Below are 13,382 nucleotides of genomic sequence, written 5' to 3' on the forward strand. Positions count from 1 at the left end.
GCAATAAGTAAACAAGTACAATTAAACATCTTTCACTAAAAATAACAGATTGAATCCTTCCGCAAATCCCATTGCAAATAAAGAAACAAATAAGCCGTAACTCGCGCTTATCTACTAGTATTATACTATTTTGAACTGCAAAGGCCTGTATTGGAGAGATTGGAGAGAAACCTGGTTGCACGTCCGGTCACTCTCAGAACCCAGAGAGAACAACCACCAAAAACTAACAGCACACACAGAAACTTCCCTCCCTCAAGACTTGAAAGTATCTTGTCCCCTGATTGGTTCTCTGATCAGGTGACAGCCAGGCTTACTGAACTTGTTTACCCTTTATAGTCAAAAGAGATATAAAACCTGTCTTAGGGTTTTCTATAGCATCCATCACCACTATTAACTCCTGCTATTTGTTTATGACAGCTGAGCACTTCTGAAAAATTTTACAGCATTCAACACTATGGGGCTCTGAGTTAGAAATGGACAACTGGGCGCTACTGTAATACAAATAGGTATTATTATTATTATTATTATTATTATGTCACATGCACCATCAAGTGTGGTAGAAACTTCAAGTGAACCTTTATTGTTTCTACTTTAGCAGTGCATCACTGACCCATCTGTAAACTGAATATACTAATCCTTACCCATCTCACTTGGGGTTTGAGATTTAATTAATTCTTAGATGAAAAGCAATAAGATAAAATATTCTTCTTATTAAAACATCGTATCACACAATAAGATAAATATAATTTATTCCCAATGAACATAGTATAATACTTAGAAGCTTTTAAATGTCACATGAGAAGAACTCTGCTGTCTTATCCAGTTGCTCTCCTTATTCATATTTTTAAATCCATTAATATAGTAATCTCCTTCCTAACTCTAGCAAACTCTTCACTGAAACATCTGCTGAGAAATCCTCAAGAAACTCACATCAATGCACTCCATTGAATTGGCCTAAATTTAATCTGCAAAATTTCACCCCCAGCAGCAGCTACTTTTCCCCACCAAAGTATTAAACTACAATCTCAAATGCAACCTAAGTCCATCAATGACCCCTGCCACGCAAAGGCATGATATATAAGAAATATTCTGAAAGAAGACACTTCTACTATACAGAATGTTATTGGTGCCTCATATACAGAAGTAGATACTTTGAGCCAAATCTGCTTCATTGTTACATTGAAACTGTTACATTGAAGGGAAACCAGAAAATTCATTTGAAGTTAGTGGAGTTAATCTAAATTTGACAGAGCAGAGCAGAATTTGCCCCATTAAAGACAGAATGTTGACTGACTCCTGAAAATTGCCTCTTCAAATTCCCCACATTTATACTTCTTTGTGGTGAATTTTTCAGTAACACATATGTTTTTAAAAAGTACACCTCTACCCCAATATAACATGGCCCGATATAACATGAATTCGGATATAACGCAGTAAAGCGGCGCTTTGAAGGGTGGGGGGGTGAGGCTGCGCACTCTGGTGGATCAAAGAAAGCTCAATATAACGCGGTTTCACCTATAATGCAATAAGTTTTTTGGCTCCCAAGGACAACGTTATATTGAGGTAGAGATGCATATTGTTACTAAATTGTTCTGAGCACTACATAGACCATTTTACCAATATGCATTAAGGGTAAATCGGTCTGGGCAAACTAAAAATTATACCAAACCTCCACCCAGATTAAAATAAGAATTGTCTTAACTAACTTTTCCCCTCTCCATTTTTGTACCTTTTTGTTTTCCTCTCTTGTCCTGGTTTTGGCTTAAATGCCTAGTGAGTGTGGAGGTTATTGCAGTTTTCCACCATGTCTGAAATTGAGTAGTACCGAAAATTTTGAGGAGAAAGCATATTATCATCCTGAGATTTTTCTGTGCTCATGTAGAATTGACATAGAAGGGGGAAGAAGTATTAAGAACCAGATTCATCCTTTCTTTGGTGCATGCGCTGACATGGGGAGAGATGGGAACAAGTTCCTCTTCCTTTCTTTGGGGCTTTCAGTAGCCAGTTCAGTTCTTGACATTGGTTATGGCAGCTATGAGCCTTCAGTTAAACTTCTGCTTCCGTGTGTCCTATTGCAGAACTGTAGAATCACTGGTGGCACAGGTCTACACTGACAGCACTGACAACCCATGATCTGAGGCCTATCCCTACTCTGCCCCCACCTGAAATGCCTCCAATGCCCAGAGCTGTTGCAGTAGTAGCAAAGAGCTGAAAGCAGCAGCTCTGCGATGGGCCTTTTACCACCAGCCTAGCTTTAAGAATAAGGCTCTAATAGAGGATCTAGTCTGCAGCTTGCAAAGTACTGTAAGTTCACTTAAGGCCTAATAACCCTGACAGTGTCGGTTTAAAGAGTTGTTGACTTACATTTTGATAGCATATAATAATGTCCATATAACAATTGACTCAATAAAAACTACAAAGAATACAATAGCTTTGGCTTCTAAATCTCAGCGTACAAAGATTAGTAGAAGTGCGCTATGTTCTCTTGACCTTTCCATCTTTGGCATGTGAAATGTGCATAAGCATATGTTTATAAAAAATCCTCTAAATTACTATTTTTATCATTTTTCTCTGCTGGTAACATGACAGCTTCAGTCAGGATCAGGGATCCATTGTGCCAGATGCTATACACAAACAGGCAGGTATAGTCCCTACCCCAAAGAGCTTACAATCTATAAAGATTAAAAACAGGGTGGGCAAAAGAGGTACTTCACACCAGCAATATGGCTGCGGAAGAGAGGGGGTGGGGGTCACCTGGCTGGTTGGTTCCATTTCTTCATTTTTTTATCTATTTCATATTATTTTGGAGGCAGGGGTGGAATGAAGAGGAATGGAAGGAGCAGGTGAATAATTAGAGGTGAGGGAGTAGGAAAAAAGGAAGAAGGTGAAATGAGGCATTAAGGAGGATGGATGAACGGAAGGATGGAGAGGTTCAGACAGAGTGAGGCTGGTAGTGGCAGGACTAATGAGCAGACAAAAAATAATATCCAGGATTCAGATAGTAAAACAAAACAGTTCGTTGCTTTCACTGGTATCCAGGGGGTTCTGCAGGTCTATGGGGTAGAGGCAGGGAGACCAAGCTAGGGCCTTCATTGTTGCTGTTCCCCTAACTCTAAAAAGGTCCTCCTGTGGTTTCGCCAGCCCATGTGGTCTACGGTGAAGCATGAGGATGTGGTTGAGAGTCTCTGCTTATCCTACTGCTGGTGGGCAATAACGTAGTTTATTAAAAATAGCCTCATATAGAAGTTTGTCTGTCTTAGGGTTTTCTATAGCATCCATCACCATACTGGTAGCGTCTAAAGGCCGCACAGGTAGATTAGATTCACACTTGAGTCCACGGTGAACTTCATGCAGTATTCTAGTTTTTGTCCTTCCCACTCTCTAGGTAGCTTGTTCTATAGCTGGGCCCAACTGACTGAAAATGTGCTGTGTCTTGCTCTCACGTATTTTATTCTGGGTTTTGTCAGCTCCATTGCTCCAGAGGAGAGCGTCTGCCTTGGCAGATCATGAATAGAGACATTGGTGCTGACTGGAATTCAATCTTGACCTGTTTGGGGCTTTAAACTGCAACAGAAGTGAATTAGGAGCCAGAGGCGCATGTGGAGCATAGAGGTGATGTGTTCATAGCAGTGGTCCCACGAATGAGCCAGGCTGCCATATTCTGTATGAGCTGGAGTTTCTCCATTGCTTCCACTTTCGGCTCCAGATATGATGAATTGTAGCATTTTGATCTGTAGGTGACAGATGACAGGTGACGGTTTGCATGGTCAGATCTTTGAGTGGGCAAAGCCTCCTAGCAAGCTGAATGGGGGAAGAAAGCAGGACTTACCGCAGTTGTTACTTTGTCAGGTAGTGTCAGTGAGGGGCTGAACAGTATGTTGAGGATTCTCATCACAAAAAGGGATGCCATCGTCAGTGTCCTGACATAGTACTTAATGTTCCTCCCCTTACAACCAGCATCATTTTGGTCTTGGGGGTTTGATATTGATATCGTCACATCCAGATATTTTCTACTTTGGGGACCTGATTCTTCTATAGATTTTGGTGGGCTTTGGATCAAGCCCTTGATATTTTCATGTCTGAAATATTTCCCTAATATGCTATCATGTATTTTCTATCACAAACAATCAAATTACACAGGAAAATAAATGATCATTTAAATATAAACAAATTAAGGAAATAATTCCTTCAGAATTAGCTTGAAGTTCCTATATATATGAAATTATATTATACACAATCTAACTCTGATATGATGCTCTCTAGACCTCTTAATAACCCAAATCCTTCACAAATTACATTTTATAAGTATTTTAGATGTAATTTTAAGGTAGTTCTCCTCTACAGTACACAAATTAAACCAAAACTGTATCTATAAACCAATTTCTTTGTAAATTTTGCTGTCTTTCCATATAGCTAATGACACTGCAGACCTTAGTAGTGGTACAAGTAATGTGGGCTGATAACAATCCACATGTTCTCCAGCACTGTCTGCATTTTTATGTTATCCTTTTACTTCTGACTAATTTGCATTCCATCCACTCTATTGTGTTGCTGCATGAATGCTTTCTCTGCGACTAGCTGATGACTGTCCAATCATCTGACCCAGCAGAAACATGTTACTGCCTTTTCTGTACAAAATAGGATAGGATCATATATATCAGCCAAAATATCCCATTTTTCTATGCTGAGTATGTCTGAAAATTAGCATCACCAGCTGCTGAAATAACCAGCTGGAGAAAATACTAAGACCACTACATGTAACGAGACTCTAAATGGCTCTAACCATGACCTTTCTCTCTCTCTAGCAATCACGCTTGTTGCTGGTGAAGTGAATCAAAATCGAGATCAGGAGAAGTAGAACATATGTGTACCAGTAATGTTGTCATTGATAAATCCACTGCCAGCCTCCCACAGATCTCTGAGTTGTTATGATTCTTAATTACTCTGAAGTGTAGATATTTGAAACAACCAATTTGATATAGGGCAACCTCCATAACTGTGACTGAGACGCATAATGCCGTGTTTTTGGCAATAATAAAAGTCTTTGCAAGCTGAGAAATTAATCAGCACAATTATTTTTAATCCTTTGGATCACTACAGATTTCCTTCATCACACGGAATATATCACCAGTACTAGTCTTCCTAGTAACATAACCTAAACACTGATGTTTAATGTGCTGATTCTTTCACCATGTATTAGAGAATCTTGTCAGTTAAATCTGGCATTTCCCTTTTGACCTAGGAAAAGGGGAGATAGGAGGAGGGGGGAAAAGAGCCTTGACCGTTATAAACAAAATATTTCAGAAAATACCAGAAAAAGGTTCATTGTCCCAAGCCCAGAAGTGATATATTTTGTAAGTCTCCTTGCTGATGCTATTAAACATCGTAGGGCAGATCCTCAGCAGTTTGTGTAGCTCCGTGTGACTTAAATGGACCTATGCCAACTAATCCCAACTGAGGAGCTAGGCTGTTCTGGGGCTAGACCCTATTGCACTTCAAAATGAAATGGAAATTGAGACACGGCAATAATAAATCTTAAGAAATGAAGAGGGTTTCCCCACTAAAATGAGAGTGAAATGACTTTTACCTCCAGAGTTATTGACCAAAAACTACCTGAAATCCATCTGTAAATATCTAATACATATCTCAAACTCTGCTGCAATTTTCTGATGCCTGAAAATTCTACGTGTCCTACTGGATGAATTCCATTCAAGAACATTGTGTTCCTACTGAGACATCATCTTCTTGCAGGATAGATGAGATTTATAAGTTCCAAGACTAGCTCGTTTATAACAAAGTTTAGTATCAGTAGCTGCAGACTAATCTGGTAATGGAATAGCCTGAGTAAATTCACGTGGCACCAATCTTCTTGCTGTATTTGCTGCCTTTGATGTTTTGGAACTAAACTGAATGCAATGTGATCCAAAAATCTTATTTACTAACAGATTAGATATAGTGCAGGGAGTACCTGAGAGTCCAAAGTCTGCCCTGATGCAACCCTATTGATATTTATGGTCAGGATCTTCAGCTAGTGCAAACTGACATAGCTTCATTCAGTGTAGCTGATTGCAGTTGAAATATGCCAATTAACAGTAGCTGAGAATCTGGCCCCTAGACTTCCCTGAGATTGCTCCGTTGTGTTAAAGCCTCTAATGTTGCGGTTATCAATAATTTTATGAAAACCTTGCTGAGCCATAGTGGTTCTTCTTGACCTCTAAACATGCTATATAAAATTAGTGATTAAAAACAAGCACAAGCTGGAGTGCAACAGGGCCGGCCCACAACATTTTGGCACCTGAGGCGGGGAGCTCAAATGATGCCCCCATATCCCCTCGCTTGGGCCAAAACTTTGAAAGGTCTCAATTCTGCCTTCTTCCTGTTCTACTCCTCTCATGGTACTGCGGTGCTACCTTCCCCAAAAAGGAGAACTAGCAACTTAAAATGCCTTGTTCAAAATTTTTAGGTAACAATATTCAAATGCCGTAACAGCAAATGTAACTTCTCTTGTCTGCATAGCAAACACTGGCATTTTTATCTGTTTGAATAATCAAAGTGGTGCTTTCCGGGCCTTCTTGGTTGCAAAGATTTGAACTGCTTCCTAAAGGTCCACAGTCTGGGCCAGCTCATGCTCCATTGAGACGGTTGCAAGGCCGAACAGCCTCTTCTGTGTCGAGGGTGACCAGATGTCTCGATTTTATAGGAACAGTCCTGATTTTGGGGTCTTTTTCTTATATAGGCTACTTATTACCCCCCACCCTCTGTCCCGATTTTTCACATTTGCTGTCTGGTCACCCTAACTGTGTCATTGTGGAGCATAGATGTGTTTTTATTAACTTCAGTTTGGAGAAGCTGCGTTCTCCACTGGCAACTGTTGCAGGAAGTGTTAGAAGTATGTGCAGAGCAACAAAAGCATTTGGAAAGAGGGTGGTCATCTTATTTGTGCATATATATTCCAGAACACCCTTTGGAGTTAATCCTGCTGAAATGTATCTTGAAAAGGCTTTCAGTTCATCACCTAAATCACTCACATCAATATTGCACATGTCATCATGTGTCAATGCTGTCTCTAGTGCCCTGCATTGCTGGTGTAGGTCTTCTTCAGGTATAGTGAGGAGTTTTGGAATATCATACAACATCCCAAATATACTGCTGTGTTCCTTGAACCACATGAAATGTTCTTCAACTGACTATATTGCACAATCTAGCGCCTGGTTAAAGAATTTAACTTTGAATTGTTGTTTGAGGTCTCTTATGGGATTATCCCATGCCTCCTAATCAAAATGTCTTCTTCTTCAGTGACTCTTGTATTCTTGAATGGGTGGGAAAATAACTTCACTGTGGAGTTCCTCTACCAACATCTGTGCACTCTTCAGAACATTCTGAAATCCCTCATCTGACCGGTAAGACTGTAGATATGACTTTGCTTTGTCCAGTTGTTCCATTGCTCCAGATATATCAAGTCAACACCTTGGAGTCTCTTGCTTACATTTATTTCAAACAATATGTCATACCACAACACTAAGCCATACAGAAATTTGAAGTTATGTATGTTTCTGGTGATTCCATTTCCCTCTGCCACTGTTCTCCCATGAACAGTTCCTGTCATAGCATTATCCTCCATAATGGCAACTATGGCATCATCTATCTTCCCAATTTGGTATTTGATAGGCTTTATTGCCTCCACTTGACTTTCCCATCATGTGGCACTCAGTGGTTTCGGTGTCAGAGAGGATGTTCCCAGATGTTGCTTCAATATTTGTCATTGATGAGTTGATGCAAAGAAAAATACATAGATTCTTTGAATTACATTAAAAAATTCAGCAGTCTCACTAGAAGCTGATGCTGCATCACTGACCACCAAGTTCAACGAATGAGAACTGCATGGGACAAAAAAAGCTCGAGGGTTTAACTCTCCTCTTGATGCTGATCTTCTATGGTGGCTGTTAGGATATAGATATTCAGGCCTGTCTGCAAAGGCCTATACTTTAAGAATTTAGGTGTATTCTTATCACTTAGCTAGTTATAGAGGTATGAAGGAAAGAATCAAAATCACTGTCTGTGTAATGGCCTTCTCTTACTGTGACAGGCTAAGGCCTTCGAGTAAGATGTAGTTAGGCAGCCATAAGCTGGGAAAAGTGTATGGTCACATCCTCACATTCCAAACTAGTCACATTGAAATAAGGTGCTATTGGGCTATTAGGAATACAATCCTGTCCTGATATTCCTCTCACCTCCAGAGAAAGGGATGAGCCTAGATGATGTAAAAGGAAACTTAGCTTGATAGCATCCTGTCTGGCAAGAACTCACTTATCAATAGACACAGCTGGAAAACCCTTATATCTGTATAAATGTAGTTGTGAAATCCTCAGTTCTGTATTGTTTTGTATGTTTATTTGCATGGTCTCTGTCTGGTTCTGTAATTGTTTCTGTCTGCTGTATAATTAATTTTGTTGGGTGTAAACCAATGAAGATGGTGGAATATAATTGGTTAAATAACCATGTCACAATATGTTAGGATAGGTTAGTTACATTTCAGTAAAATAATTGGTTAAGGAATAGCTAAGCAAAACTCAGGTTTACTATATAGTCTACAGTCAATCAGGAAGTAAGGGGGTGGGTGGGAACAAGGACTGGGGATGGAGGAATTGGGATCATGTTTTGCTAAAGGGGGAAATGGAACACAGGCAAGGCTCTGTGGTGTCAGAGCTGGGAAGGGGGACACTAAGGAAGGAAATTAGAATTGTGCTTGCTGAAAGTTCACCCCAATAAACATCAAATTGTTTGCACCTTTGGGTATTGTTGCTGTCTGTTCACGCGAGAAGGACCAGGGAAGTGAGAGTGTGAAGGAATAAGCCCCCTAACAGTGTCTTTAGTCTTGATCTCATTTCAAGCTCTTTCCACCTATGGAATGTTCTCTGGTGACATGCTGCCTTCTCATGGCATGCCAGATTTTTCTAGTCCTTTCATAGAATATCAAGGTTGGAAGGGACCTCAGGAGGTCATCTAGTCCAACCTCCTGCTCAAAGCAGGACCAATCCCCAACTGAATCATCCAATTTTTTTTTCCTCTTCCAGATCCCTAAATAGCCCCCTCAAAGCATTGAACTCACAACTCTGAGTTTAGTAGGCCAACACTCAAACCACTGAGCTATCCTCTAGAACACAATGTGGTTGGAACATTAGACTAGAAGAGTTTGCAACAAAAACTGTATGCAGCGTTCTGAAGTTTTGAGTACATAAGCCATAGCTTCTCCACTTGTCACCATTGGGGATTTCACGCCAGTAATATGTCGGATGGAAACTTCTATTTTCATTGTCTTTGGGGAACATGACATTTTTCACTTGCTGTGGCCCATGCAGTACAAAGAAGTCCCTCAGGCTACTGCTCAAGTGGGTCCACAGTCCTGGAGCATCTAAACTTAAGGAACTAAACTCAGCAGCAGCTGTTTCTTGCGCCTCCACCACACTCTTCTATGATCTACACTTTTCTTCAGGAATGTGCATGGTTACATCCATTTGAGATGGAGATATGGATGCTGCAATAGCTGACAGATCACCTGCACTCTGACTAAGTGGAAGATCAGGCATCTCCTCACCACTCACATCCTCACTAAAGCCAAAAGGCTCACTGTGAACATTTGTGTCTATATATCTCAGGAGAGCTCCTTCCTGCTTAGATAGAAAAGCTTCCTTTGCTTGCTTTCTCTTTGTGAATGCTGCCCCAGAGGGGCATTTTCTTCTTTCACTCATGACTGCTGTTCTGTGCCAGCTATAGTGGCTCTCTACACTCAGTTGAAAGGGACAAATAAGCAGGCTGGTAGCAGGGCCTGAGTGAGAGAAGATATTAGCATCTTAAGGGCCTAACTGGCTCCTACTACTTCTGTTGACTGCCTATTCTCTTCAAGTGGGTTCCGGGAAGCAGCAGGAAACAGGAAGCCCCCTGAGAAGCTGGTGTTAATCAGTCCAGGCTCCTGGTAGTGCCAGAGAGGTACATAAGAGGCTCTCCTCTCTCTCCCTGCAGCTCCTGCTGCTTTCTGTTATTCCCTCTCACCTTTTCTCCTGCCTGCCTGTTATGTCTCTTGTGCCCTCCTTCCTCCAGCACGGCACTCCACAATCTCTGTGTATCTAGAGCAGAGAGCATACATACGCACCAGCAGCAGACACAATTTTCTACACTCTGGGTCCTAGTGGCGCCCCCCAGCCCCCACACAGTCTGGAACCTAAAGCAGCCATCTCAGTTCTCCTCATGGTAAGGCCAGCCCTGAGTGAAAGGAATTTCATGAAATGAGTTTATTCAGGGTGAAAAGTAAGAGTGACACTACAGGGACTCTTATGAGGTCACAAGGCGGCATGACAATGGACCAGGAACTCCTTGGAACAGGAATGTTTGGGGCATCAGCAAGTGTTTTAGTAATGCCTTAACATCTGTGAGCCTGATACCCCTTTAATACAAGAGGTTTAGGTTAGGGTAGCAAGTGACCCATAGTATTCTTGTTACTTTGTCAGGATTCATAAAGTTATTTCTGTCTGTGTAAATGATTTACTCCCTAATATTTTGTGTATCATTAGACTTAACCAGATGGAAATTGCAGTAGGAAGGTATCTACGTTAAAAGACTAGACCTTGGGAGATGTGGGTTCTACTCCTGGCTACAGGCTTCCTGTGAAAACCTTACTTCCTGAGGTCTCAGTTTCTCCTATTGTAAAATGAGGATAAACAGAAGGAACAATGATTCCCTACCTCACTGTAGTGTTATCTTCCCAATTCATTAGTGTTTGTAAAAGACTTTCGAATGCTCTAATGGAGGTCACTATAGAAGTGCAAATGATTGTTATTACCAGATTCTTATTTTATGTAAATTGGCATAGCTATGCTGAGTTCAGTGCAACTACACTGATTGGTACAAGCTGAAGATCTGGCCTGTACTTAAATCCATGTGAATCAGGGCATGCATATGCTTCACAATCTAAAATGCAAGTACTGTAAGCCATACAGGACAAACAGGGTTTGAGGGGTCATCATATATTTTTAGACAAAATATAGTCATAGAAAAAGATCCTTTTGTGACTTGAAGGGATTGTTCTATATGTTGTATTTAAACTTGTGAACTTTATCCTTTTAGTATATTTAATGCTGGAAAAAAGTTATCAGATAGAACCATAGGTCCCCCCAGCACATCATAGGCCCTCTTCTTTGTCCAGATCAGTCAGCTTTTAACTGTAGAAAGCCTCTAGTGGCTAAAGAGAAAATTTCAGTTTCAAGGGCTGCTAATCTCCAGAAATATGGGTACGTCTACACTGCACGATTATTTCGAATTAGCTTAAACCGATATTACAAAACAGATCTAATAAAATCAGTTTAGCGTGTCCACAGTGGGATCCCGAAATCGATTGTTTGCGTCCATGGTCCAAAGCTACCATCGATTTCAGGAGCGGTGCACTGTGGGTAGCTGTTCCTCAGCTATCCCATAGTTCCCACTTCCGTGTTGAGAGCACAGTGCCTGATGGGGCAGAAAACACTGCCCCGGGTGGTGCTGGGTACAGCCTCACCCCTCCCTTTGTGAAGGCAGCAGACAACCCTTTGGCGCCTTTTTCGCGGAGTGCATTGAGCAAACGCCATAGCACAGCAATCTTTCCCTTTTTTTTTTCACGTGGTGGTGGGGGGAAATAAACTGAGGAGCTGTTCCCTGAACCACGCCAGACACTGTGTTTGAACCTACAGACATTGGGAGCTCAGCCAAGAGTGCAAATAATTTTCAGAGACTGCTGTGGACTGTGGGATAGCTGGAGTCCTCAGTACCCCCTCCCTCCCTTCATGAGCGTCCATTTGAGTCTCTGGCTTCCCGTTACGCTTGTCACGCAGCGCTGTGTATCCTGGAGTTTTTTATTCAAACGCTTTGGCATTTCGTGTTCTGTAACGGAGCTGGATACAACAGATTTGTCTCCCCATACAGCGATCAGACCTAGTATCTCCCGTACGGTCTATGCTGGAGCTCTTTTTCGATTTCAAACTGCATCGCCAGCCGTGCTGATCAGAGCTCCACGCTGGGCAAGCAGGAAATGTAATTCAAAAGTTCGCGGGGCTTTTCCTGTTTACCTGCCCGCTGCATCCGAGTTCAGATTGCTGTCCAGAGCGGTCAGTGGTGCACTCTGGGATGCCGCCCGGAGGCCAATAACGTCGATTTCCGTCCACATGAACCCTAATCCGAGTTATCACTATCGAATTTAGCGCTACTCCTCTCGTTTGGGAGGAGTTCCGAAATCGATTTAAGGAGCCGTTTAACTCGATATTAATGACGACGTCGTGTGAACGGATACAGCGTTAAATCGGTATATCGGCCATTAAACCGATTTAAAGTCGCAGTGTAGACCTGGCCTGAGTGTTACAAATAAATACAGTGTATTGCTAGCAAACTTAGAGGATGCTTTCATTTTAGGTATGTAAGAGAACAGATTTTAGTGGAACAACTTGTGAATTAAGGTACTGCTCAAGGTGAGCCAGGGCAGCAAATCAGAGCTTTCCCACCCTCCCCATGTTGCCACATGGAAGGCTCCATGTAAAGAAGGAAAGCGGACAAACAAAGCAAAACTGGCAGGCAAAACAGTGAAAATGACTGGATGCATAATGCTGTGGAATACACAAAATAAACAAGATGAAAAAGAAAAATACGGAGAATTTATATTCTCTAATCTTGTCTAGTTATAATTACAAGGTAATATGTGTGACCATGGTAAATGAAGTTTTTTTTTCCCAAACAGAAGAGTGATCTGCAAGTTGTGTTGCTTTAATTTAGCATTTTGTAAAACTATATCTCGAGGCCTGAGTTACTCACTCAGCAGTGTCCTTTTAAAATACTTGTTTCTGTGAATTTATTAAATATTCAAGCAAAATCCTGCCATCAGCTTTTACCCCAAATTCCCAGTGACTTCAGTGGGAGTTCAATGTATGTTGACAGTCTGTGGCTCTTATTATCAGTAGAACTAGCAGCAGCACCTAAAGTTAAGGTTGCCTGCCTCTTTTCATTATAATTCTCTGTTTATGGTTTCTTATAACTTTACCATACTTTAATCATTTGCTCTGAAATTTTCAATGCTTGGCCTCTGCATCAGGTTGGAGTTTTCTGGAAAGGTCAACAAAATGTTTTACTAATGATTTAAAAAAAAATGTTCCAGCCATTTGTTTGAAGAGCTCTTCCATGGTTTGGAGCAGAAATTTGGCAGTACCCTATTTGCTGGCAAACATGAGCCTCATCCACTTATCCACACTGCCTTTGAGAATGAATATGACAAATCGGTGTGCTGTCTGTGACCACTATGGGTGTGTCTACACATACACATATAAAAGACCCATGACACAGCTGGCCCAGGTCAGTGGGCTTGGGCT

The sequence above is a fragment of the Chelonoidis abingdonii genome, chromosome 1 (genome assembly GCF_003597395.2).
Source record: "Chelonoidis abingdonii isolate Lonesome George chromosome 1, CheloAbing_2.0, whole genome shotgun sequence".
Taxonomy (NCBI): Eukaryota; Metazoa; Chordata; order Testudines; family Testudinidae; genus Chelonoidis; species Chelonoidis abingdonii.